This window comes from Prionailurus bengalensis, chromosome F2 (genome assembly GCF_016509475.1).
Source record: "Prionailurus bengalensis isolate Pbe53 chromosome F2, Fcat_Pben_1.1_paternal_pri, whole genome shotgun sequence".
Taxonomy (NCBI): domain Eukaryota; kingdom Metazoa; phylum Chordata; class Mammalia; order Carnivora; family Felidae; genus Prionailurus; species Prionailurus bengalensis.
The window spans coordinates 73,565,565-73,593,434 of NC_057353.1; the positions used below are offsets into that span (position 1 = coordinate 73,565,565).

Sequence of the window (27,870 nt, forward strand, 5' to 3'; positions counted from 1 at the left end):
GATCTTCTTAATTAAGGGGTCGCACCTGCAATCCTGGTTAAGGAAATCTATGTTTACTCAGGGATTCCCATGAGGACACCGTGTGGAACAGAGAGAAGGCGACGGGCAGAGTGACTGAAGTCACCAGCAAGGAGAGCAGCAGTGAGGGTGGCTCCAGGAAGCAGGGGGAGAATGACTTGGTGGACACAAGGGAATGAACAGTGACCAGGGGTCTCAAGAAAGCGGACTGCGGGGGGGGGGGGGGTGCTCACCATTGTTTGTGGCCCATCTGGCACCACTTCTGTCTTCCTCTGCTAACTCCTTCTGTGATCACCCCACCCAAGTGGCCAGGTGACCCCGGCTGGCCAGACGCCGGGACAGAAACAGGTTGAGACCAACTAGGATGGAGACTTACATAGACCTGATTTAGAAAACACTGCAAAAAAAAAGTGGGGGTGCCTGGGTGGTTCAGTCTGGTGAGCAGCGGACTTCAGCCCAGGTTATGATCTCGTGGTCCATGAGTTCGAGCCCCACGTCGGGCTCTGTGCTGACAGCTCGGAGCCTGGAGCCTGCTTCGGATTCTGGGTCTCCCTCTCTCTCTGCCCCTCCCCTGCTTGCACTCTGTCTCTTTCTCGCTCAAAAATAAATAAACATTAAAATTTTTTTTTTCAATGAAAATAAACATTCCAGGAGTGTCTGGGTGGCTCAGGACGTTAAGCATCCAACTCTTGGTTTTGGCTCAGGTCATGATCTCATGGTTTGTGAGTTCGAGCCCCACATCAGGCTCTGTGCTGACAGCCCAGAACCTACTTGGGATTCACTCTCTCTGCCCCTTCTCTGCTTGAGCTCGTTCTCTCTCTCTCAAAAGTAAATAAATAAACATTTTTTTTTTAAAAAGAAGAGAAGCATTCCACTTTTCCTTGGAAATAATGAGCTGTGATGATCCTATAGTCCTAGAACCAATGGTCTGTGGCTCATCTTTCCTGCCATGTAAAGAGAGCCATCTGGAGAATGAAATCAACACATGGAGGAAAGTTGAACAAGGACATGCTGGGATAGACAAATCCATGATGATCCCATTTCAGCCCCTGGATCTCATCACTGCCGAACCCACGTTTCTGAACCTTAGACATTCCAGGTATAGGCAGTTATAAATCCTCATCTTACCCAAGCCTACCTTCAACCAAGAGTCCTGGCGAACACATGGGTTGAGATAAAAATCAGACCACACGGACAGGTGTAGGAAGAAGTCCTCCAAGAATCTGAGGCATGAATTTGGCACACAATTTGGTACCCACTACCAAGGCCATGGCAGATCCTTGAATGTGTTGGAAAGTTCGAGCTTTCCAATTATCCAATTATCCGCTGAGAATTGCCAAATCGTCTCTCCGGAAAGGGAAACATTTTAGCCCAGAGGAAAGAAAAGCAGCAAAGCTTCAGATACTCACAGGAAGGTGAGCACTGTGTTCCCTCAATTATTCAAGTACCATGTCAGCATAACAGCCGTGTGTCTTGGGTTGGTAGGCTGACGCAGTCTCCCACAAAATAGCATCCGGACAGCCTTCTACTGAGGCCCATGGGCAGACCCTTCTAGGACCTCATTTCGGACCCTCTTTGCGGAAATCGACTTACTCGCTTAACCGACATTATCTTGGCGCCTTCTGTGTTTCAGGCACTGCGCTTGGCATCGGGAAACAGCCATGCACAAGGACAGCAGAACCGCTGCCCTAAGGGCACTCACAATGGAGTTGGAGACATGATTTAACAAGCCATCACAACGTCACTGTGCTAATAAGAGAGTAACAGAGTTCCAAGGGAACACATAACGAAGGTATCTGTTTTCTATCGCTGTGTGTGAAATTACCATCGACTGAGTGTTTGAAAACAGCACGCAGGGATAATCTCAGGGTTCTGTGGGTGGGAAAGCCCAGTGGATTGGGAGGTTCTTTGCTCAGGGTCTAGGAGGACAGAATGAAGGGGTCAACCGGGCAAGGCTCTTATCCGGAGCTCATTCAGTTTGGCAGCAAAATTCTGCTCGGTGTGGTGCTGGCACTGAGGTTCCCGTGTCCTTGCTGGCTTTCCTAGGAGGGTGGGGGTGGGGGTGGGGGCGGGGGTGGGATGCTCTCTGCCCTTGGAAGCCACTCTCATCCTTTCTCACGTGGCTCTTTACATCTTCAAACCGGAAATGACACTTTGAGTCTTTGAATCTAACATCCCCTTTTGCCTTCCTCCTCAACCAACGGCCAAAGAAAGTTCTCTGCTTTTAAGGACACAGGTGATTAGATTCGGTCAACCCAGAAAATTCCCCCCTCTTAAAATCGACTAACATAGGATTTTCATCAGATCTGCAACGCCTAGATTATCGTTTGACTAACTCACCAGGGAATGAAAATCTTGAGAGCTTCTTTAGAATTCTTACCACAGCAAAGCACCTAATCCAGGCTGTGAGAGTCACGGAAGGCTGCCTGGAGGAAGTGGTATGTGAGATGAGCTCAGAAATTAGCTAGAAAGCCACTAATAGGCAGAGCAAAGTTCCCAGTGAAGAATCAAGGGAGATCTAGGCACATAGGAGAATAGGAGGGGGAGATTCCGGATGGCTGGAGTGAAGCTTAGAGGAAAAAGCAAGGAAAGATGATATCAGAGGGCAGAGTAAGGACACCATCATAAACTTTCTAGCAAGCGGGGTGCCCGAGTGGCTTAGTCAGTAAAGTGTCTGACTTCAGCTCAGGTCATGATCTCACAGCTCGTAGGTTCGAGCCCCACATCTGGGCTCTCTGCTGTCAGTGCAGAGCCTGCTTCAGATTCTCTGACTCCCTCTCTGCCCCTTCTCCATTCCCAATTTCTCTCTCGTTCTGTCTCTCAAAAATAAATAAATATTTTTTTAAAAAAAAAGGTTCTAGTAAGCTCTGCCCCACCTCCCACATCTCATTCAAGTGCATCAGGTTGGATGGACCTATGTTAGCTCCCGGTCTATCTGAAATTAAAGCTTTTAGCTTTTTAGCCTCTGCAGGAGGCTGTGTAAGGACAGTGTTTCCGAGTCCCGTACCCCGTAGGCACTAACAAAATGCTTCCCTTCTCCTTCTCATCCTCTTTTTGTGCTCCTGTTTCCCTCGAATCCTAAATTCACAAATTCATTCTTTCACAATATACTGATTGAGCATCTTTTCTGCCTGGAGCGGCTATGCACGGAAGATACGAAGATAAATAGATCCGTGTGAGTGCTTCTGAGGAGGCCACAGTCCAGAGGGATAAACTGATATGTAGTGTCGACAAATAAATCACAGAGCACGCAGGTAGGATCGTCATGGAGGTCGTGGGGTTTGGGAAGTATCCCTTCATAATTTACCCAATAATAATAATAATAATTTACCCAATAATACCCAACTTGTGGTGTGGATGTGGCATCTAAAATAGTCAACCTGCAGGAGCAGAGAGCAAAATGTGGCTGGCAGGGGCTGGAGGAGTGGGGGAAATGGGGGCGAGATAGTTGGTATTGTATACTCGAAACTTGCTAAGAGGACTGCTGCTATGTTTGGGGGTTTTTTAACGTGTGTGTGTGTGTGTGTGTGTGTGTGTGTGTGTGTGAACCAACCGATCCACCCAGGCATCCCAAACAGCTGCTCCGTTAAGTGTTCCTAACACCAAAAATAATGCTCTCCGGACGGAGTCTCCTCTCCCTCTGCAGAGAGGCTGCCGGCATCTTCCTCATAGAGCTGCCGTGGGGGTGATGCGTGTATTAGAAGTAAAGCGCTCAGGGGCGCCTGGGTGGCTCAGTCGGTTGAGCGTCCGACTTCGGCTCAGGTCACGATCTGGCGGTGTCTGTGAGTTCGAGCCCCGCTCGGGCTCTGTGCAGACAGCTCGGAGCCTGGAGCCTGCTTCCGATTCTGCGTCCCCCTCTCTCTCTGCCCCTCCCCCACTCACGCTCTGTCTCTCTCGGTCTCTCAAAAAATAAACGTTAAAAAAAGCAACACACACACACAATTTAAACAAAAAGACGTAAAGCGCTCAGCACCCGGCGTGGCGCACGGTTCAGGTTTTTGGAAGTGGCTGCTGATATAATTCACAGAACCAAGGTTTCTATATATATCTATAAAGTTGCATTAGGTGTACAAAACTGCCAATTTAGTAGGATTCCCCTTCTAGGATTCTATACAGTCCCTTTTCTCAATGTAACTCATCTTAATTTTTTTTAACGTTTATTTATTTATTTTTGAGCGAGATAGAGACAGCGCAAGCAGGGGAGGGACAGAGAGGGAGCAAGAGAGAGAATCCCAAGCAGGCTCCATGCTGTCAGTTCAGAGCCCGATGAGGGGCCCGATCTCAGGAGCCGTGAGATCACGACCCGAGCCGAAACCAAGAATCGGGTGCTCAACGGACTGGGCCACCCAGGCGTCCCTGTCTGTAGCTCATCTCCGTCCAGCCTTTCCCTCGATGGCACCTGCTACAGTAACTGGGCGTATTAGACAGCACCTGCTTCCCTCCCCTTGTACAGACGGGTCCTCAGCAAAGTCTCTCACTTTCTTTCTAGCACAGCTCTTCAAACACAGGAAGACAGTGCTGTGGTCGGCCCCTCCACCTCTGTCCTTCCTTTCCATCTTCTTTCTCTCCCCGTCTTTCCCTTTTCCCTCCCATCCTTCCTGGCTCACTCCCTTCTTTTCTTAGTAAGAATTGCTATCGTTAAGGGCTGGACACATGTGCTAAGCACTCTACACAGATAATGTCAACGTTTGCCTTACGACAACCAGTTTAGTGGATACTATAATCCCTTTTGGCTTGTTTGCTGTTGACAGACCTTGAAAGGAAGGCTCAGAGTGGTGGCGAGGGAACCCCAAGGTCACACAGCTAATGGAGAGAGGACCTGGAGTTTAAACACGGACTCCTAAGTCAAGTGGTTAATTAGACCTTTATTCTGTTTCTTATCCCACTATTTCAAAACTACAAGACAACCATCTTAAGCAGAATGCTTGAGGTCATTTCCCAAAGCGCACACGGTCGGAAGTGACTTTTAGGCTATGAAAATCAATCAAGGCAGCATTTAACCTACAGATTACAAAACCTCCTGACTGGAAGTGTTGAATTATCTTTCTACACCCAGATTGGTCTCAGCACGGGACCAGATATCGAGCGTGGCACATGACGGTCAAGTTACAAGGGACCGTGAACGCCCACTGTGCGTGGCTGCAGAGCTGAGCTCTCACCCAGGCTGCTCCAGGACCAACTCCCCCCTCACGCTCAGCAGCCCCGCCTCTAACTCTGACCCCTTTATGGGACACACAGATGCACCGGCACCTCCCATGTGCCAAGCACACACTGGGCATGTCCCCGTAGGCTGTTTTGTAACAGTGGAGAATGGATCTTCGGATTCGCTTTCCCCATCGGCACCCTGAGGCTTCAACACTATGGCACGCGGCTCTTACAGAGCCACATACAGGGGCGCACGTATTTATTCAGGCAGAGGCTCGCTTGTGGGGGCAGAATGTATCGTCTTCTTCCCTGACTTCCCAGAGCCCATCCCAGGATACAGCAGGTGCTCAATGCACGTGTGCCGTGACGAAATCGGGCACATCTCTCTTCTACGGGCTCCTTCAACAATGGCCTTAAGGCAGAGACAGGAAGCAATGGGTCTCATTTATAAGGTCTCTAAAGATGACTGTGTCTGTTATTTATTCTTCCTGTGGCATAACATTGTAGCCATTCATCACGTGTGCCAGTTCAGTTATTAAACAGCAGACTCAGGTAGGGTGAGTTATTTGCTTCAGTGTGTGCTTCAATTCCTGAGATTTATGGGGTGTGCTCCTGAATGCACACAGTGGAAGGAGGAGCCCTGGGTTGATTGTGGCGGGGGGCGGGGCACGGAGGGAGAGAACTGGAAGTTGATAGAGCTTGCTCCTGCCTCCGTATCCTTCTGGCCCCTAGGATGGACCCACCCTTGCTGAATGGAATCAAGGGACAGGACATGGGGTTTTAGTACTTTTTTAAAAAAAAAATTTTTAATGTTTATTTATTTTTGAGGCAGAGAGAGACAGAGCATGAACGGGGGAGGGTCAGAGAGAGGGAGACACAGAATCTGAAACAAGCTCCAGGTTCTGAGCTGTCAGCACAGAGCCCGACACGGGGCTTGAACTCACAGACTGCGAGATCGTGACCTGGGTCGAAGTCGGACGCTTAACCGACTGAGCCACCCAGGCGCCCCAGTACTTTTCAAAATAATCCTTATCTAGAGAGCAGGCAGATACTCCAGCTTTGCACCAGACAGACCTGAGTTCAAACTCCAGCTTCACTAGATGACCCTCAGGTAGGTCACTGACCCGCTCTGAGCCTCAGTTTGGTCATCTGTGAAATGGGGGGGGGGGGTGATAATCCCTTTTTCCTTGTGTCACAATGAAGATTAAATGAGATGACATACTGAAAGCACTTAGCCTGTGCTCCTCCACTAAATATTTATTCATTTATACAATGTAGGTGGATAGCCAAAAGGACAAATTTCCCTCAGCTGCAATATTTGTCGGCTCGAGCCATCATCGCAAAATATTTGGGTGGCTTGCACAAAACTAATCTATTCCTCACAGCTCCGGAGGCTAGAATCCCAAGTTCAAGGTGCCAGCTGATTTGGTTCTGCAGATGGCCACCTTCTTGGTGTGGGTGTGTCCTCACAAAGTGGGGACAGCTCTGGAGCCCCTTCCTCTTCTTATAAAGACACCAGTCCTGTTGGGTTAAGACCCCACCCTTATGACCTCATTTAACCTTAAGTGCCCCCCCCAAAGACCCTATCTCCAAATATAGTCACATTGGGTGTTAAGATATTCACACCTCTTCACACCCTTCACAACCTATGGATCTGGGGGGCGGGGGGGGGGGGGACACAATTCAGTCCATAGAAGCTACTCTTTGAGAAAGTTGAGCATTAGATGGAACCAGTCTGGAATTGGAAGGATCCGGGCTGCAGTCTAGGCAGGCAGTTGGCAGAGCAATGCCCTGGTTTGTCCACTTAGAAAACTCTTCCTCAGGGGGCACCTGGGTGGCACAGTCGGTTAAGCGTCCGACTCTTGACTTCAGCTCAGGTCATGATCTCACTGTTCGTGGGTTCGAGCCCTGCCTCAGGCTCTGTGCAGATAGTGTGGAGCCTGCTGGGGATTCTCTGTCTCTCTCCCTCTCTCTCTGCCCCTCCCATACACTCTCTCTCTCAAAATAAACAAATAAACTTAAAAAAAAAAAACCACCTCTTACTCAGGCCCAACAGCTCTAATTTTTCTCTCCTCTGTGAAGAGTCTTCTAACCTCTCTCCTCAAAACCAAGACTTCGTCCTTTGAACTAATACACGACTGCTTTCATGTATTAACTAACGTCTCACTCTGTATTGTGTAACTATTCACTCCTTTGTCTCCTCCACTGCAGTATAAACTCCTCCAGGGCCAGGACATTATTTTGTTCACCTCTGTGTCAGCCACGGTTATGACAACAGTTCAATAAATAGTGGATACATGGATGGATGGATGGATGGATGGATGGACGGACGGATACATGGATACGTGGAAACATAGATGGACGGATAAATGTTTTCTCAACAGAAAGGCCAAAGGAGATTCTGAGGCTCAAGAATCGCAAGCAGGTAGCTGGTATCAGAGAGTTCTATCAAGGAGGAAGGAATCTCTCCTACTTCCTGAATTGGGTTTTAGGGCAAAGTCCCAATGTCTGGGAGTAGAGCTAGCAAGAGTGTGGCAGGGACTAGTGCCAGGAAAAAACTGAGGTAGAAGACAGTTCACCAGAGAAGGAAAGAAGCAAAACCAGAAGGCAACTTCAGGAAGAAGTTCAAGGCAGAAGTCGCAGATGTAGCAAAGGCCGTGCACCATCGGCCAAGCAGTAGAGAATCTTGAGCATGAACAGTGGATACCACAGATGCAGGGCTAGTTAAATACTCTGCAATTTAAGGCAAGATTGGTCCTGGTAACTAGAGTTTGAGCCACAGGTCTCAAGCTCTCAGTTATTAGAGTCATGAGACACGATCTACATGGCAGGCTGGATAAGACAAAGTCCTTCGTGTTGGCCAAGGGCTGTGCTGGCCTCTGATAAGTGAGGAAAAGGCTAAACAAGCTTTGATCTCCTTGAGGCTAAAGACGTTCCCCTGCCTACACACCCTCCGTGCCCGAGTGGGGCGGCTCAGACCCCCTGTGCGGGATAAGCTCAGCAGACAAGGGGCAGTTTGGTTTGAGATGGTTCTCTCTTCCTGTGGAAAACAGAAAACTTAAGTTGGAACAATCGAAATTCGGAAGAACAAAAGAGTGGATGAAAAAATAGCTACCATTCACTCAGAGCCAGCTGAGTCCTTGGAAAGATGTTCCCTGTTCCTGCATAGCCTCTCATGTAACTGTTCGCAGCAACCCTGTGAGGTGGGCAATGTTGCACTCACTTTTCATGTGAGGAAATAAACTCAGAGAGGTTAAGTGACTTTGCCAAGATCACAAAGCTCACGACTAGAGAAATTAGGGGGAAAGCCCATTCTCTACATTGTTCTGTGTTGCTTCTTCAGTATTGTGGGAGGCTGGATAATAACGGCCCCCCAAATATACCCACGTTCTAATCCCCAGGACCTGTGAACGTGACCTTCTCTGGCCAAAGGGATTTGTAGATATGATTAAGCTAAAGATCTTGAGAAGAGATTATTCTGAACATCTGGGTGAGCACTGAATGTAATCACATAATCACGAGTGTGCAGGGGGGGACAAGAAGGTCAAAGGAGGAAGCAAGAAATATGACAACAAAAGCAAGAGGCTGGAGTGATTCTAGAAAGATCCAAGGAGTGCAGACAGCCTCTGGCAGCCAGCAGAGGCCAGGAAATGGATTCTCTCCTAGAGCCTCCAGAGGGAACCAGGCATGCCTGGTTCTATCAAGCTGGTTCACTCAGCTTCCGTCCAGTGAAACTGACCTCCAGAACTGTAAATACTACATTTATGTTGCTTTAAGCCACAGCAGCCATGGGAAAATAACACAAATAATAAGATTAAAAAATTGAAAGATGGATGCTAAAAATTTCTAGAGAAATTTTTTTATTATTTTTTAAGTTTATTGATCTTGAGAGAGACTGTGGAGGAAAGGCAGAGAGAGAAAGGAAGGGAGAGAATCCTCTCTCTCGAGACAATTCAATTTTTTATTATTTTTTAAGTTTATTGATCTTGAGAGAGACTGTGGAGGAAAGGCAGAGAGAGAAAGGAAGGGAGAGAATCCTCTCTCTCGAGACGATTCAAGGAACTGGACCTCATGACTATGAGATCCTGAACTGAGCCCAAATCAAGAGTCAGACACTCAACCAACTGAGCCACCCAGGCGCCCCTACAGAAATTTTTGAAAAAAAAAAAAAGGTGCTGGAACACCTGGGTAGCTCAGTGAGTTGAGCATCTGACTCTTGATTTTAGTTCAGGTCATAATCTCACGTTTTGTGGGATCAAGCCCTGCGTTGGGCTCCACGTTGACAGCACAGAACTTGCTTGGGATTCTGTCTCTCAAAATAAATAAACTTTAGGAAAAAAAGAAAGATGTCAACTGATTTCATAATGGAAGATGTCATCGAGAATATGGCCTCCAACTTCAGCTGAAAAATAAAAAGTGTACTGATGACCTCCCACTCCGCCTAAATTCACAATATGCCCATTTCAACTCAATGGAGGCATTTTCCCCCCTGAATTTTCACATATTCTTTTTTTTAATGTTTATTTATTTTTGAGAGAGACAGAGACGGAATGCGAGTGGGTTAGGGGCAGAGAGAGAGGGAGACACAGAATCCAAAGCAGGCTCCTGGTTCTGAGCTGTCAGCACCGAGCCCACTGCGGGGCTCGAACCCACAAACCTTGAGATCATGACCTGAGCCGAAGTCGGACGCTCAACCGACTGAGCCACCCAGGTGCCCCTCACATATTCTTATAACCTATCTCACCACCCGAAAACGTCACAGCCACTTATTCAAGTACGGCACAGGAAATGACATCCACTCGCCATTCAGGTTTGGGTGGTGGCCAGCCAAGAAATCCCAAAGCTGTTCACTGCTGGTCCACTCGGCCCAGATGAGAGGCGTGTAAGGAAGCCCTCCCAGAATCTCCATCCTATTCAGCCCTCGCCATTAACCTTGTCAATCTGGCAGAACAGGGGTTATTTTTAACCACCTTTTTTTTCTATAGGGAAACTGGGACCCAGAGAAATTTGGTGCTCTGCTTAGCATTACACAATGGAGCCAAAATTAATGCTACACAGAAGAGCTCTGGGTCTATGTATTAGCCTGCTCAGGCTGCCATAAGAGAGTATCACAGACTGGGTGGCTTAAACAGCAGAAAGTGATTTTCTCACATTTCTGAAGCTGGAAATTTGCGATCCAGGTGTGGGCCGGGATGGTTTGGTTTCTACCGTGGCCTTGCCCGTTGGCTTGTGGAAGACCATCTTTCCTCTGTGTCTTCACATGGTCTTCCCTCTGTACCCGTGTCCTAATTTCCTCTTTTCAGGACACCAGTCAAACTGGATTAGGTCACCCTGATGACCTCATTTTTTAGCCCATTATGGTTTATTATAAAAGGTATAAATGAACATTCAGAAAAAGAGGTACATAGCGCACAGCACAGACACTTCTGTCCCGCGGAGTTTGGGTGATGCCACCCTCCCAGCACATGAATGTGTTTACCAACCTGGAAGTTCTCCAGACCATTCTGTGTAGAGCTTCTGTGTGGAGGCTCCATTATCTATACTCATGATGGAGGAAGTTGTTGGCTGCTGGTGATTATCATGATCTCCAGCCCCTTACCCCTCTCTGAAGGGCTGAGGGATGGCATTGAAAATTTCAACCCTCTAATCCTGCCTTGGTCTGGTTTCTGTGGTAAACAGCCCCCACCTGAAGCTATGAAAGGGCCCACCAGGAGTCGCTTCATTATTCATTAGCATTCAAGAAGACACTCATTACTCTGGAGATTTCATGCCTAACGACCTCATTTTATTTTTATTTTTTTTATCAAAAAAGTTTTAATTGTTTATTTTTGAGAGACAGAGAGAGGGAGAGACAAACTGCAAGCAGGGTAGGGGCAGAAGAGGGAGACACAGAATCCGAAGCATGCTCCAGCTGTCAGCACAGAGCCCGATGCGGGGCTCGAACCCACGAACTGGGAGATCGTGACCTGAGCCAAAGAATCGAAGAATCGGACACTTAACTGACTGAGCCATTCAGGAGCCACCCCCCCCCCCCGCCCCCAACAACCTCATTTTAATTTAATCACCTCTTTAGAGAACTTATCTCAAATACAGTCACATCCTGAGATACCAGGAGTTTGAACTTCAACACGTGAATTTTAGGGGGATGTATTTCAGCCCATAACAGTCTTTAAGGTTCTGGACCTATGTTACTTTCTGTCTCTATCAAGCATCTCCAAGAATGACACAGTTACCTGTCCACAAGTAACACCAACTAGCACAGCCTTCTCAGGGTTACCATCCCAGAGTTCCAATTTCTACTTGGCACAGCCTAGCTTCAAGGAGGAGACACGGGGGAAGAGTCTAGGCTATCAGAGTCCCAGACTAGTGACTGCACTCAAGTAATTCTTACATAACGGATACAGGAAGAGCCCTCTTCTGAAGCGGTGAAGCCTCCGCGGTCTGACAAGCAATTTGAACTCACAGAAAGCGGGATCCTGCAGTAAAATCAAAAGGGATCTATTCTGGTGCCTCCTCAGTAAGGGATTGCTCTATGCTTCTCTGACAGGTGACCTTTAAGCAAACGCAGTGCAGCCAGATTGAGGGGGCTCCTTCCCAGCAGGGACTGTGAGCGACGCGAGCAACGTGCCAGCCGTCCCCTCGTGTGCCAGCACAGACCCCATCACGGCTGAGGGATAAACAAACATCCCTTTACGAATGTGACCCCAGCTTGTCAAGCAATTTTCCAGTTTGATTACATTTTCAATTAAGTTTTATTCTGAACAATATTTGGAAGTGATACCTGTGGTTCCTGCAAATGAAAAACCAAATTGCTCTGGCAGATTTAGACATTTCCTATGTGGACAAAAAAGGGGGAAAAAACCCAGCACTCAAGCTCTGGATGTCATAACCATTATGCCTCCAGGCAAAGACATTTTATAGTGCTTCCCACACCTTCCCAACCCTCTGCTTCCCCAACATACACACTGACACGTGCATGCTTTCCGTGAACCTCAATTTCTATTTCTTTTTTAATTTTTTTTTCAACGTTTATTTATTTTTGGGACAGAGAGAGACAGAGCATGAATGGGGGAGGGGCAGAGAGAGAGGGAGACACAGAATCGGAAACAGGCTCCAGGCTCTGAGCCATCAGCCCAGAGCCCGACGCGGGGCTCGAACTCACGGACCGCGAGATCGTGACCTGGCTGAAGTCGGACGCTTAACCAACTGCGCCACCCAGGCGCCCCGTCAATTTCTATTTCTGATAGTGGCAAGCAATTATTTTTCTTTCTTGGAAAATCGGTGTAAGTCCTTAGGTTGAGAAAAGGGCCACTGTAGGCCAGTCCATCCCAAAGACAACGTCTGGAATTATACTAGAAGGAGAGATAGGAGAAGACTGGAGAACTATTCATCTCTCTGTCTGTCCCCCGTCCCTCTGGCCACCCCCCATGAAAGCTGAAAGGCAATGACTTCACAATGAATAATAACCACATCTATAATTGAAGGAGCACCGACGATGCACCACCCGCTACACTGTATTCTTCACAAGTAATTTCCCATTCAATCTTTACAACAATTCTGTGTTGGTGATGCCGTTATGAGGCTCATTTTTCAGGTGGGAAACCTGAGACCGAGCAACTTTCCCCAAAGCAGCAGAGACAGTGATAGTGGCTGTGTTGGCAGAGTAATAGCTCCCAAAAATGTCCAGCACCTGGGTGGTTCAGTCGGTTGAGTGTCTGAGTCTTGATTTCGACTCAGCCCATGATCTCAAGGCTCAAGGTGAAATCGAGCCCCGCGCCCGGCTCCACGCTGACAGTTCAGAGTCTGCTTGGGACTCCCTCTCTCTCTCCCTCTCTCTCTGCCCCTCCCCGATTATGCTCTCTCTCTCTCACAAAAAAAAAAAAAAGAAAAGAAAAGAAAAGAAAAGAAATCTCAAAATGGGAAGATTATCCTGGATTATCTGGGTGGGCCCAACAGTAATCACAAGGGCCCTTAAAATAGGGGAAAAGGAGGGAGAAGAGTCAGAGGAGATGTGACAAGAGAAGCAGAGGGCAGTGGTTGCTGACTTCAAAGCTGGCAGAGGGGGCCATGAGCCAAGGAACGCGGGTCGAAGCAGCTAGAAAAGGAAATGGACCATCCCCTGAATCCTCCCCAGGACACAACTCTGCCCACATGGCTTTGAGGTCAGTTCCATGAGCTTCATTTCCTGTGCTGACCCCCAAAACTGCACATAATACAGTTATATTACTTTAAGCCACCACATTAGTAGCAATTTGTTACAGAAGCAATAAGAGACCACGTGCTGGCCCAGCTCTCTCCTCTCGGGTCCAAAAATTGAGCAAAGAACAGCCTTCCACGTTTGTCGAAATCCTGCGGTGGTGGAGGCTCACCGCATTCTTTATCTCTTTGCACCCCAAGGGCTCAGCGCTAGAGGGGAGGTCTGCTGCATCAATCGTACTCACTTAGGAGGGAGGCAAATGAGGACTCGTTGGGGTGAAGGACGAGAAAGCCTTATCCTACTGGACCGTGTGGGCTTCTTTGGGGCAGTGTCTACCTACACCGGGGACAGAAGAGACATCCAATAAATGTTGAGCAGTTGGACACGCAGATGGGTGGATACACTGGTAGATGGACAAATGGCATGCATTCCTCGCACGCAAAAAGTGCTCAATAAATAGCCACTGTTATGTGTTCTAGGTGAGGGCTAAGGGTATTAAGGTCACGACAGCAAAGGTGATCATATACCACCCTTCCTATCGTTCCTACCTCTCCAAAGGGTTCCCAGGGACACAGAGACACACGTGGCAAATGGGAAATTAAGTACAGTGCTATTCCACCGAGAACTGTACCGCCACCTGGAATCCCAGCTCAGGGCTCTGGTAGAGACACACGACTTAGGCTCGTGTAGGACAGATCCTCTACCTCTCCTCCCTTTATGACCACCCCAACTTTCCTACCCCAGAAAGTAAACCTTAGAACCACACACTCTGAGATGATAAAGTGGGTGGAAATATGACCTGGCCTGTACAACTAAGCTCTGGGTTGACTGACACACAGAGCCCCCCCCCCCCCCCCCCCCCGTGAGTGGAAGGGAGCATTAGGGACCCGCTGCTACGCGCAGACCCTGGGCAAGAAGCGGAGCTGAGAGGTCTTTCCAATACAACCATGGGCCATTGTGACTTCGCCTCTGCCTAACCAAATCAACTGCTTTTCCTCTGGTGAAGAGAAAATGTAAGAGGCTTGGGCAGAAACAGGTCAGGCAAAAGACAAAGGCAGAATCATTGCTCTGTTTATCATTACTACGACTAGTTCCGATGATGGACGGACAGATCCTCTGATACCCGTGGATCATAATAAAGAGGAAGCCAAGGCAAAATACGTGGAAGGTAGATTCTCTGTGGTAGCCCAAGGTTCTGATGAAAAGTATTTACCTAGTGGGGGCCAGGCTGTATCAACATAAAAAGGAGGGAAGGATTGCTGTCACCTGAATACTTACCCCAGGCCGGGCACTGTGTGTCACACAGGTAAAGTCTCAAAACAAATGCCGAGGGGTGCCTGGGTGGCTCGGTCGGTTGGGCGTCCGACTTCGGCTCAGGTCACGATCTCGCGGTCCGTGAGTTCGAGCCCTGCGTCGGGCTCTGGGCTGACAGCTCAGAGCCTGGAGCCTGCTTCAGATTCTGTGTCTCCCTCTCTCTCTGACCCTCCCCCATTCATGCTGTGCCCCTCTCTGTCTCAAAAATAAATAAACGTTAAAAAAAATTAAAAAAACAAAAAAACAAAAAAACCCAAATGCTGAGTGGAAGGCATTATCATCTAATTGTAAGGGAAAAAGTACAAGGCTTGTGGATGTACAACAACTTGCGCATGATCACTCAGCTGGGAATTGAGAGAACAAACATTCAAACAGGTCTTTTAGCTTCAAAGCCATACTCTTCCCAAGATGCCCAGCGAGTTCTGGTTACAGTTAAGTTTAGCTGACTGGGGCCAGTCAAAGCAGACTGTTCAACAGATAACTACTCCTTTTGTCTCCTCGGCGTCAGTTTTCCCTTCTTCAGATACGAGCCCCTAGATTTTCCTGTGGGGAACGCCCCTCCCCATCTCTAGACATGTGGCTTGACCGGGGCTGACCCCTGCCCCCAGCTCTAGAGATGGTCATCTGCCTCAGGCTGGTCACACGATTGATGCTGGGAGGGACATGTATAATAGATGTCAATCACAGAACATTTGTGGGAATTGTTGGAGGATCTCTCTCTCTCTTTCTCTCTCTCTCTCTCTCCCTCTCATCTCATCTCACCTCAAGTCACTGAGAAGACAGGGGAGAAACTTGACACAACTGGGACCAGCACTAGGGTGAGACTGCCTGAGAAAGAAGTCAAGGTAGGAGAGACGGAGAAACTCCCAACGACGACATGTGAGCACCTAGATCCGGCCAAGCCCAAAGTCAGTATTTCCTAGTCTTTGTTCAGTTGCAAGAGACTATACCATAACTCATTTTGTTCCAGTGTATTTGAATTTAGATGTTGCCACCTACAACGAAAAGGCCTAAAGAGCAGCATGGGCAACATGATTGGGGTTATTTTGTGCATTTACCTCGTTTCCAAGTGGTAAGCTTATTCCTCAAGGAAGGAAAAGTCCAGGCCTCTGGAATGGGAGTCTGGTCCTCACTGTGCAAAGACATCAGGGCCTAGCCAAACAGACTTGGTTTCCAGAAGACATTCAGTCCTCACCAGGCACTGGAATGCCAGACCTTGAGAAGAGAGCAGATGTTGGGGCCTACAGATGGTATAGCCTGGAGGCGGTGAAGACGGCAAGCCAAAGTTCACCCTACCATACGCACACCGTGTTCACGAGCAGAGACTGACTTCAACAGATGGCTGGACCGAGGCTTCTGATATACTGCCTGCCCCTGTTGGGTCCAACTCATGAACTCAAGCAACCTAGGACTGCAGTTGGTGCCCAACCCCAAACCCCACGGTGGGAAGATGGGCAGAAAAAGGTTGAGGCTGAAAAGTAACAAGTATGGAAAGGGGAAAAGCAAGGGACTTTAGGGTCAACATACACCCAAACGCCTCGGCCAGTTCCCACGGGACATATTGATCTTAGAAAAGAAGTCAAGAGGTTATTATGAGGACGCGCTGAGAGTGCTTGCAGGTAAATTCACCAGGTTACATTTTGTAGCCTCTAGGGTGGAGATGATGGTGATGGTGATGGGGGTGGGGGTGGTGATGGTGGCTGTCGTAGTGCTTTTGGTAGTGGCTGAGGTGGAAGGATAGTCACCATATGTAAAAGGTTTATTATGATCCCAGCATTGCATTAGCCCCATTATTTCATTTAATTCTTACAACAACTCAATGAAGCGTGTATTATAAGCCCCATTTTACCCATAAGGTAACAGAGTCAGGTTACACAGCTTGCCCAAGAGCATAGATAGTAGTGAGTGGAAAGAGAAAGAATGTAAGCCCCAGAGCACCTGACTGCAAAACCAGAGCCTTTAACCACTAGGCTTAACTCAACTTACACACAGTTCTTGGAAGCCTCTGGTCCTCTCCGCTGCCCCCTATGCTTCTCATCGGGCCTGAGCATAACAGCGATGCAGTACTTTGCGTTTCCCTAAGTTCAGGGCAGTTTTCAACACACAGTTCTCTACACCTGTGCTTTCTAATCTTTCAAATAAGACAACTCCGTTTTCATGTCTACGTATTTTGTTGATCCCGATATGGGCGTACTTGTCTTTTTAGTATCATTGACCAAATAAATAAATAAAGTAAACACATGAAAAAGAGCTACTCTAACAGCACACAACCTAACCATGTGGATGATCACAGTAGCACCTATCTATATTCGAAGAATAGTTAATCATGTATTTTATTTAGTAAACCTTACTTATTCAGGCCACAGTCGAGGCTTCATGCATGGAGGAATTGGCCAATAGCTCAGTGGTTGGCCAATTACCACTTCTGGATGTTGTTTCACTAGTTCCTTGGGACTTTCCCGTGAAGAATGTAAAAGTAAATGGTGTTGATCCCTCAGGGAATGGCAGTGGGGTGGACGCTTCACCAGCTCAGCAATGTACGGAGAACTGGAAGCTTCTGTTTCCCCCTTGTCACCCTTGGGGCTTTTGGGGGTTCCAAAGGTTTGGTTGACATAGCCAGGAATTAGGCTTTTTATCCCAGCTCATTTACTAACAGACACTGTATATCTGTAGCTCCGGGCATGAACTCCCATCCCCAAGAGCTTGGTTTCCTCGCCTATACAATGGGACCCTTGAGCCAGAACTCTATGGGTTCTTTCAAGGTGCAATGTCGGATGTTATTTATTCTTTTGCATCTGGTATGTTTCCCCAACCCCACTGCTTCAGCATCCATACTGGCCATCAAAAATAACCTGTATGGGGGTTCCTGGGTGGCTCAGTTGGTTAAACGTCTGACTTCGGCTCAGGTCATGATCTCGTGGTTTGTGGGTTCAAACCCTGTGCTGGGCTCTGTGCTGACAGGTCAGAGCCCGGAACCTACTTTGGATTCTGTGTCTCCCTCTCTCTCTCCCCTCCCCTCTTCTCTCTCTCTCAAAACAGTAAACATTAGAAAAGTAACCAGTGTGTTAAAATACAATGAAAAAAATTTCCAATAGAGAGGGTTTTTTATAGAATATAATGTGCTACCGGAGAACTTGTGAATAATGCCACTGCCTTATTAAATCAATAGAACAGTTCATCAATCCCCTTCCAAAAACAAATGTGAGCACGAAAGGGCAATACAGTCTTTTGAAATAGTAGTTTGGGCTGTTTTAACGTTCTGGCCTATTTGCCTCTCCAAATATAAGATACCGTCAAGTGGTCTCTAGGGTACAGGTCTCGCCTAGACCCCTTGCCGCAGCATCGCCTCTGGAGAACGAGACGGTTCTCTTCGCACAGAGCCCAGGAAAGGATCTGACTCATGGTAAAAACCCACAAGATGTTCAGCTTTCCATTTTTCTTCATCAAAACCGTCGGCTATACGATCCAGATTCATTCTGCAATGCGTCCTCAACATGTGGCCAGTCCGAGCCGGCAGTCGGATAGAGCAGTGCTGTTCAAAGACGGTCCACATGTTAAGGATGGGAACAGAGAGGAAATATTTCGAAATATTTGAGGCAATTTGATATCATCACAATATCCTAGCGTGTGATCTTTTCTCTAGTAATTCATTTTTTTTATTTTTTTATTAAAAAAAATTTTTTTAATGTTTATTTATTTTTGAGACAGAGAGAGACAGAGCATGAATGGGGGATGGGCAGAGAGAGAGGGAGACACAGAATCGGAAGCAGGCTCCAGGCTCCGAGCCATCAGCCCAGAGCCCGACGCGGGGCTCGAACTCACGAACCGTGAGATCGTGACCTGAGCTGAAGTCGGACGCTCAACCGACTGAGCCACCCAGGTGCCCCTCTAGTAATTCATTTTTTATTGTAACGTACGAAAGTACTGCTCTGCAGAAGACGGGAACTTAAGCAAACCTAATCCTCACTACGAGTATTCTGAAACGCACTGAATAGGGGCTTCGCTTACGTAAGGGTAAAGGAACAGTCGTTGTGATTCAAAGTTCGCTCACTCAGCATGTTTATCAGCCTTCACCAGGGGCGGCGTGTCTGGTAGCAGGAGCACAGGATTCAGAGTCAGAATGCGTGGGTTCAAATCCTGGCTCGGACACTTAGCAACGAGGTAACCTTCACAAGTTCCTTAACTATGTGTTGGGCCCAATGTTCGTATCCGTAAAACGGGAGTGCATACCAGACTCATATAGTTGCTAAGGACGATTGGATGAGACAAAGCACATAAACTTGACTTAATGCATGGCAAGCACTCTGTCAGTGGTTGATGATAAAAGCAAGAGTGAAGCACCCACCCCCCAGACGCTAGTTAGGTGACTGAATAAACTGTACCCCTATCCTCTGCAGGAAGACAATGTAGGTAAATCACCGCTATTAGTGGGGGTAGAGCTGAGGGAGCGGTAAAGGGGTGCATGATGGAGGGAGGGAAAAGAGAGGAGGACAGTCCTGCCTAAGTGTTCAGGGTGGGCTTTCCAGACAAGGTTTGCACCTAAATAAGGAAAGGAAAGCTTAGTGTTCCGGGAAGACAGGGGAAGGGGTGGGGAAATGCCAGGCAGAGAGAATAGCATGTTCAAAGGTCCGGGGTGGCGACATAATGGTAAATCTGAGCCCCTCAACAGTTCTGCATGGCTGGATTGTAGAAAAGGGTCAGAAATGGGGAGTCCCTTCAGAAGGACGGGCATTCTTTCTTATAGGCTTCCCAATGCTTACCACACACAGTCCCTGTGCACCGTCTCAATAAATGCTTACAGAATGAACGAGGCTGAATGTCAGACACGCCGTGCTGAGAGTTTGGACCTTGCTGTGAAGCTAATGAGAAGTCACGAAAGGTGATGTGGGGAGTAGAGGGGGGACCACGGTGCTGATTTGAAAGATGGATCAGGGGTGAGGAAGGTGGGGGTCGGGGAGTCCAATCACAGCAGCTCGCGGAGATGGAGTTTTGTCATTCTCTTTCGCTCTGATTTACAGATGAGGAAACAAACGTTCAGAGAACTCACTGACTTGTCCAAGCGTCCATAGATTTCACGGACCCAGGTCTTCCTGACTTGGGTCCCATGCCTACCCTCACTTAGCCCACACAGGCTTCTTTCGGTTCCTACCCACAATCCTGTTTGCAGCAGGTAGAGTTCGATCTAGGGATTCCCTAACTCACTCTCAACTTACCGAGACGTAAATACCAGAAAGGAGAAAAGGATGGGTTTTCAGCCATTAGAGCGTGGCTGTGTGTCCGTGCCTGTGTATCCGTGTGCTGGAACATCAGCTACAATCCCCAAAACCCCTGGCAGAGGGAACGATGCCTGTGTGCACATATACCACCAGGGACCAACAGGGATGCAGAGGAACTCACCTTCGGGCCTGAGAGCAGACGAGCCTGAGCTGTTCAGTTCTGTAACAGGAGAGAAAGGCCAGAGAAAGACGCAGCTGAGAAGAGGGACACGCTTGGGAAGGGATGGGAAGGAAAGAGGCGAGGACACACTCCAGGGAGAAGGAAGCCGAGTAGGTGGTAACAAGGCCAGTGGCCAATGTCTGGAGGCAACAAGAAGGTGCTGAGAACTGGACCCCATCGGGACCCTGGCTTCTAAGCTCAGCTCTGGTCTTGACTCACTGTGTAACCGTGGGGAGTTCGGAGGTGTAGAGCACAGGACAACAGTCCCTGACTGTCGCAATATGCGGTAATTTGCAAACCTGAACCTTAAAAAATAAACGCGATGGGGGCGACTGGGTGGCTCAGTCGGTTAAGCGTCTGACTTTTGATTTTGGCTCAGGTAGTGATCTCGTGGTTGGTGGGATCGAGCCCCACATCGGGCTCTGCACTGCCAGAAAATTCTCTCTCCCTCTCTCTCTCTGCTCCTCCCTTGCTCTCTCAAAAGAAATTTAAAAAACAAACATGATGTAACAAAAGGTAGATACTTACTATCGAGAAAGGCTGAACTAGGCTCAGAGTTGTGTTCTCCCGTTTCTTACCCATATGATCTTGGAAAACTACTTTCTCTCTCTGAGGCTCAACTGTCTTCTCTGCAAAGGAAGGACAACCATGGGGCCCAGCAAAGCTTGGGGTAAAGACTAAATAAAATCATGCATGAAGGGGCTCGGCCAGGCGTCTGGCTCGCAGCCCTCAGTGGCTGGGGGCTGCAATGGTGACAATGAAAAGTAAGATGGAGGGTAGGGGGGCAGAAAGAACAGAGGGGAGCAGGAGTGGAGGAGGAGGGGGCGCCCCAGAGTCATCGCGCAGGCCGCCTGGTGCCCTCCTGGCACATAAGCGTATCTCAGTACCTGTTAGACCCCCTTCTCCCTCTCCCGCGCAGCCTACACGACATCATCAGTCCTGAGACTGAGACCCCCCTGGAGCAAAGAAGAAACAAGTCTGTCAGATGGTTCTTCAACCTCAGGACACAGAGGCAATGGCACCACCTACTGCACAATGGAGGTACTGCCTCTACTCCTCAAAGGGCTCTTTGGAACAAGCTTTTTTTTTTTTTTTTTTTTAAATGTTTATTTTTGAGAGAGAGAGAGAGAGAGCATGGGGAGGGGCAGAGCGGGGGGGGGGGGGTGGTGGGGAGGGACAGAGAATCCCAAGCAGGCTCTGCGCTGACAGCAGAGAGCCCGACAGGGGGCTCGAACTCAAGAACTGTGAGATCACTGAGCTGAAGTGGACTCTGAACCGACTGAGCCACCACCAGACAAGGCTTGCCTCCTGTAGCCTCCCGCCTGCTGTACCCCGTCCTACTCTGTGCGGCCACGGCTGACAACAGGCCGAAACGTGGACGTGCGGCTGTGGACAAGAAGATGCCGCACAAAACGTCACCTCCACCGGGCTCTGCTGTCTCCCAGTCCTACCACTTCTCTCTCCCTAAAACGTAACTGAAACGGACAGATGTTTCGCAAATTCCCTTATCTCAACAGAATCCCAGATCAACGTCCACAAGGGGAGAGCTAGGGAAAGGACAGGAGCCACATCCTATGGGATGCCTGAGCTAGGTCTCCAGTGCTGGTTCCCAGTTTACCAACTCCCAAGCTTGCCCAGCACAAACACGCTCTGGCTTTCAGGGGTTGCCGGAAACCCTTCTCTAGGAAAGCACCCTCTCATGCCCTTCCCCTGCCTTTAATTATTCAAAGTCTACTCATCTCTCCAGTTCTCACTGACTTCCCTTTGCTTTTAACACAATGCTTCAGGGGCACCTGGGTGGTTCAGTCGGTTAAGCATCCGACTTCAGCTCAGGTCATAATCTCACAGTTCGTGAGTTCGAGCCCCACGTTGGGCTCTGTGCTGATAGCTCGGGGCCTGGAGCCTGCTTCAGATTCAGTGTCTCCCTCTCTGTCTGTCCCTCCCCCACTCGTGCTCTGTCTCTCAAAAATGAATAAACTTAAAAAAAATTAAAACAGTGGTGACTCAAAGGGGCACTGGTACCCCAATGTTTTTAGCAGCATTTTCAACAATAGGCAATTCATGGAAAGAGCCCAAATGCCCAACAACTGATGAATAGATAAAGAAGATGTGGTTTATATATACAACGGAATACTACTCGGAGATGAAAAGGAATGAAACCTTGCCATTTGCAACAACATGGATGGAACTGGAGGGCATTATGCAAAGTGAAATAAGTCAGTCAGCGAAAGACAGATATGATATGTTTTCACTCATAGGTGGAACCTGAGAAACTTAACAGAAGATCAAGGATACGAAGTGGTGCATTTTGTGTACGGCTGAAAAGAGAACACTTACACGTGTAAATAAATTAGAGGTTGTTTTAAAGCAGGACATCGTTAGTTGCAAAGACGTATGTTTGGGGTTGAAAGTGCAGAACAGATTGAGGCCACAGGGGCAGGAGCAGTAAGGGGAAAAGATGGGACTGTGACAGAGTTTCAGAAATTTCGGCGGGTGGAGGCAGACAACGAAGGAGGAAATTATGACCAGGCTCACTATCTAATCAAAGCCACAGCTATGGGAATGAGGAGGCTGTGTTTGAGAAGCATTGACTCAACCATGGGCGAGGGGAAGGAAAAAAAGAAAGTTAGGGAGGGAGCCAAACCATAAGAGACTCTTAAAAACTGAGAATAAACTGGGGGTTGATGGGCGGTGGGAGGGAGGGGAGGATGGGTAATGGGCATTGAAGAGGGCACCTGTTGGGATGAGCCCTGGGTGTTGTATGGAAACCAATGTGACAATAAATTTCATATTAAAAAATAAATAAATAAAATGATAATTATTAAAAAAAAGAGAAGCATTGACTCAAAGTATTAAGAATTGTCCATAGCTGTGGTCGGGAGTGTCCCGAAATTGGTGAAGAAATCGCAATATTGTGTCGGCATAAATTCCGGGAAGACAATGGGCATCATTATCTCCCTTCGGGGTTTAGTACAAAGAGCGTGCAATTTGGAGACCGATAAGCTTGTGCTCACATCCTGGGACCACTATTAATGAGTTTTATGGTGCTGGGCAAATGAAGTAGCCTCTGTGAGTCTCAAATTCCCCGTGTGAAAATGAGACAAGCAAAACTGGCAATTGTCTGAGAAATAAACGAGATGCCACAGAGCAAACACTCAACACATGTTCCTTTCTTCCTGGTACTCTTTTTGAGTCTGTGCCCATCCACTCACCCAATAAAATATCTCAACAAGGTCCCTGAATACCACACAATGTGGAACTGATATCAATGTCAGCTGACACAAAAGGAGCTCTTCAAGCTCAGGGTTATCAAAAGAAACCCCTACGAATCAGTCTGTAGATAGAGATCAAATTGTAACCTTGAGCAGGAACATACTGAAATATGCTGAAAAAACCGCAAATAACATACAGGGGTCACAGGCAGGGGAGCACGGTATGGATCACCTGCTCGTTGCTCCTCACAAGTGCAGAGACCTATACCCTTAGCCAGTAGAGCAGGGCGCCATCTGTCTCAGGTCCACGTCCATTTCTGCGGCCGCTGCCCTGTCCTCCCTCTGCGCCTCCAAGCCCAGCTGTCAGCACTGACTTCAACTGTGTCAGAGTCATTGCTGAAACTTACAGGCTTTCTGCAAACATAGAAATAAATGCTATTCCACTGCTCTTGCTTACACAGGAACAGTTAAGTGAAATGGCTTCCCTTTCATTAATATATTCCTTCCTTTTTCCTCTTTATGAATGCCTTTATTCCTTTTTCTCCTCATATTCACCTGATCTCCCTCCCAACGGAGAACTATTCTAAAATTTTCAAACACATTCTGTTGCATTTCTGTTTCATTAACAGATCACGAGACAATGCATTTGGTCATTTTCAATTCTGCTTCCCCCTTGACTACCATCACCAGCCTGTGAGCATCTCAGTGATGGGCTCATGCCTTATTCATCTTCGTTTCTCCGTGGCTTAGGACAGTTTTCCACATAGTAATTCTCCAAGATAGATAGATAGATAGATAGATAGATAGATAGATAGATAGATAGATTGATTCAAGTTCTACAATGTTCCAGAGCCTTAAAGCCTATAAGGCATATCTTGCAGATGTTGCAGGCGTCGTTCTAAACCCCCACAGGAAAGTGTGTCAAATGAATTCTCTGGTTTCCCAGGGCATATTAAAGCTACGTTTATGTGACTTAGCTTGCTGTAGACAACTAAGTGTGCAATAGCATTATATCTGAAAAAGCAACGTACATACCTCAATTAAAAAATAACAACCACCTTCTGAGCTTTCAGTGACTCGTAATCACTGACGACAGATCACCGTAACGGATATAGTAATGGTGAAAAGTTTGAAATATTGTGAGAATTACCAAAATGTGACACTGAGACAGGAAGCCAGCAAATGCTGTCGGGAAAAATGATGCCAATAGATTTGCTTGACGCAAGACTGCCATGAACCTTCAGTATGTTAAAAAACAAACAAAGAAAAAAGCAGCATCCATGGAGCACAATAAAGGTAGGTACAATAAAACAAAGTATGGCTGTGCACAGGCGAAAGGTTCACAGCACAACTCAAATGATTTCACTACACCTGCCAGTGCAATCTGAGAATGCCTTCCCTGAACCCACTGCAAACTGAATGTTAAGAACCACTCTCGGCTGGGGTGCCCGGGTGGCTCAGTCGGTTAAGAGTCTGACTCTGGATCTTCGGCTTGGGTCGTGATCCCACAGTTCCTGAGTTTGAGCCCCGAGTTGGGCTCTGGGCTTGCAGCACAGAACCTGCTTGGGAAACTCTCTCCCTCCTTCTTTTTCTTCCCCTCCCGCCCCCCCCCCCCCACCCCCCAGCTTGCACTCTCTCTCTCTCTCTCTCTCTCTCAAAATAAATAAATAGACTTAAAAAAAAAAGAAGAAGAAGAAGAACCAGTCTGGGCTCTGAGAGCAGACATTAGAAGTAAAGACAGGGCTTTGGCACAGAGCCATGACTGTTATTCTTATTATACGTGTTCCCGGTTGATTTCTCAGCCTTTTTTGGTGGCCGGATCTTTTCACAAAGGTGGGAGGAGGAGTAGTATTATAAGAATTTGCATGTAACGGAGCTGCAACTTGAAAGTAAAAAGTTACCACGGATTCCTAGATGAAGGTGTTAGCTACGCTTCTCAATTGTCGAGGCCACACTATGGACAAGTGTGCTTCCGTGAGCGTGTGTGGGAGCGAGGGGTGGGTGTGGCGTACATGGGATACACACTGCTGTGACCATCGGGGTTGAAAACACTGAAAAGCACCCAGACGGGTTCATAAATAGCCTCCCTCAAATCCCACCCTCCTAGCCCAAGCCCCCCTCTCTTTCCGCTGGACTCTTTTGTAAGTTTCTGGACCTCCCTGCAATTCAATGGCTGAAGAGTGTTCCTGGGAGCATGGATGCCCCAGGACGTGCTCAGGTAGCAATCTTCCTGCCTCCGTTCTTGTTGATCATACCCTGGTTCTTTTGTCCTTATTTTTCGCCAAGTTTCAATAAAACTTTCTTTGCTTCCGTTGTCTCGCCATTAACAGAAAACTGGCAAAAAGCTAAAACGTTTTGCGTTTACAAGGATAAACAGCCTCTTCACCCAGAGAAGGTGAAAGTCTCAAAGGACCACGGGGAAGAAAGAAACACCCTCCCCCACATGCCCTGAGCTGCCCTTGTTGCTTTAGACAAAGCCTCAGTCCACTGGCCAGGGACCCTGTACGTGACCGGCTCAAGATAAGGGCGGAGAAAGCAGACCAATTCATTCCCATGATAGAAAGTTGAATAGAAGCGATACCAAGGGTCAAGTGCCTGGATTTTACGGGATGCTGGAACCAGGTGGCCACTTATTAAAAAAAAAAAAACAAAAAAACAAAAAAACCAAAAAACAAGATTCATTTGTAGGGGTAGTAAAGTTACCCCTCCCCGTTCCCAGGGGAAAAACCTCCGGGGGTGCCTGGCTGGCTCAGTGTGCGGAGTGTGTGACTCTTTTTTTTTTTTTTAGAGAGAGAGAGAAAGCTCAAGCACGCACGAAAGAGAGAGAGAGAGAGAGAGAGAGAGAGAGAGAAAGAGAGAGAGAGAGAGAGAGAATATCTTAAGCAGGCTCCATGGGGAGCCTGACATGGGGCTTGATCCCACGACTCTGGGATCATGACCAAAGCTGAAATCAAGAGCTGGACGCTCAACTGACTGAGCCAGCCAGGTGCCCCTAGAGCACACACCTCTTAATCTCAGGGTCGTGAGTTCAAGCCTCATGATGGGTGGGGAGCCTACTTTAAAAAAGCGAAAACGAACCCAAACTACTCTGGAAGATAATTTTCACTGAAACGTAACCGAAGTTCGTTACGTGGACTGTGAGAAAATTACAAATGATATGAAAAATAGGCTGTTGGTTCTTCCCAACAGATGCAGCTGTGGGTGGGTGCGTATGATGGTGTCTGTGTGACTCTTCCTCGTTCCCTGTGCTAGTTCGAGGGTCCCGTTCTCCTCCAAATAAGGCTTCAGGTGCTTACTCCAGGTCGTTCAGGACCATCGTGACCTCCCAGAGTCCTCTCCACATCCTGACCCACACATTTCAGCTCCCACTTCTAACCGCCAGCTTCAAATTCCCGGTGGCAGGCACCACGCGTACTTTTCCAGTCAATGTCATTTCACCGACTTAGCCACCCGGACCTGGCTGCCACGGCGGCAGGGGGAGAGGCAGCGAAAGGTCCAGGCTCCTTGGAAGGTATGGGGACAGTATGCATCTGCACGGAACGGATGGTTTTTGTAGGCATTAATTCTGAACTAACTCGTGGAGTTCGCGTAAGGTCCAAAACATAGTCAAGAGCCAATAAATCCTTTCTGAATCGGACGCTGCGAGAAGCTAGAAACTCGACCAGTGGAGCCAGCTACCATGTGTGACATCGAGCCTCACGGAGGCTGTGGGCTTCCGGATCTCACGCTGCAGAGAGGAAGTGGAGGATTTCAGGTTTTATGGGGGCTCTTGTGAGGCTGAGGTAAGAGCTGCTGGGCACACGGTGGTGAAGACAGTGGATCTGGAGGGCCATCAGACCTGCTCTCCCACTCCACAGGGTTGGGGGCAAATCACTCAACAGCTTACATCCAATACCTCCCCAAAATTGGAGATGGGGCTATCGGAAACCAAAAGAAGCAAATCTGAAGCAAGCTCTTGGGTGGGCTGAAGAGGGCCGCCCAGCTGGAGGTGCCTGTGAGGCTTTTTTTCCAGAGCAATGCCAGCTCTGAATCCCATGAGGAAGCATCTGATTGGCTCAGCTTTGGTTTGTCTCTTCCCCAAACCAATCAGTCATGGCCCAGGGACAGCGGGTTAGGGAGAAGAGGGTTAGGGGCGGCTCAAGCCCTGGGGCAACCGTGCTGGGTCCAGATCAAATGACATCAAGCATTTACTTCCCTCCCTGACACATAACAGGCATTCAACCTAAGATTTTTGCATGATCCTGCTTTGCAAAGTGTGAGGAGCTTGCTTCCTCGTCTGCTAGAACTTTGCTGAACTTATGCCACATTCCCCAGGGGAGAGAAAAGTATAGGAATGGCCCCTGCCTCCAGGGATCTTAGAGCCTTCATGAGAAAAGCGTCAATACAGAATTAAGGGTTTGAGTTTATGATAGAGATCACAAGTGTCAAAAGTGATAGTGAGACACCTTTTTTAAAAAAAAAACAACACAGGGGTGGTGGTAAATGAAAGGGAATTCTAGGAGACAAATAGAAGTTTTGTAAGAAAAATAATTTGGAAAACATCGATTT

The 27,870-nt window shown here is 48.0% G+C and overlaps 1 long non-coding RNA gene across 1 annotated transcript in view; it reads right to left on the bottom strand.

The window, feature by feature from the left end:
• Positions 1-18,566: 18,566 nt before the first annotated feature.
• The window catches only part of LOC122495823, an 80,402-nt gene continuing 71,098 nt past the window's right edge, over positions 18,567-27,870 (bottom strand). Inside the window, exon 4 of the long non-coding RNA XR_006300614.1 lies at positions 18,567-20,250. This is a non-coding gene — a long non-coding RNA (uncharacterized LOC122495823). The remainder of the gene's footprint in view (positions 20,251-27,870) is intronic.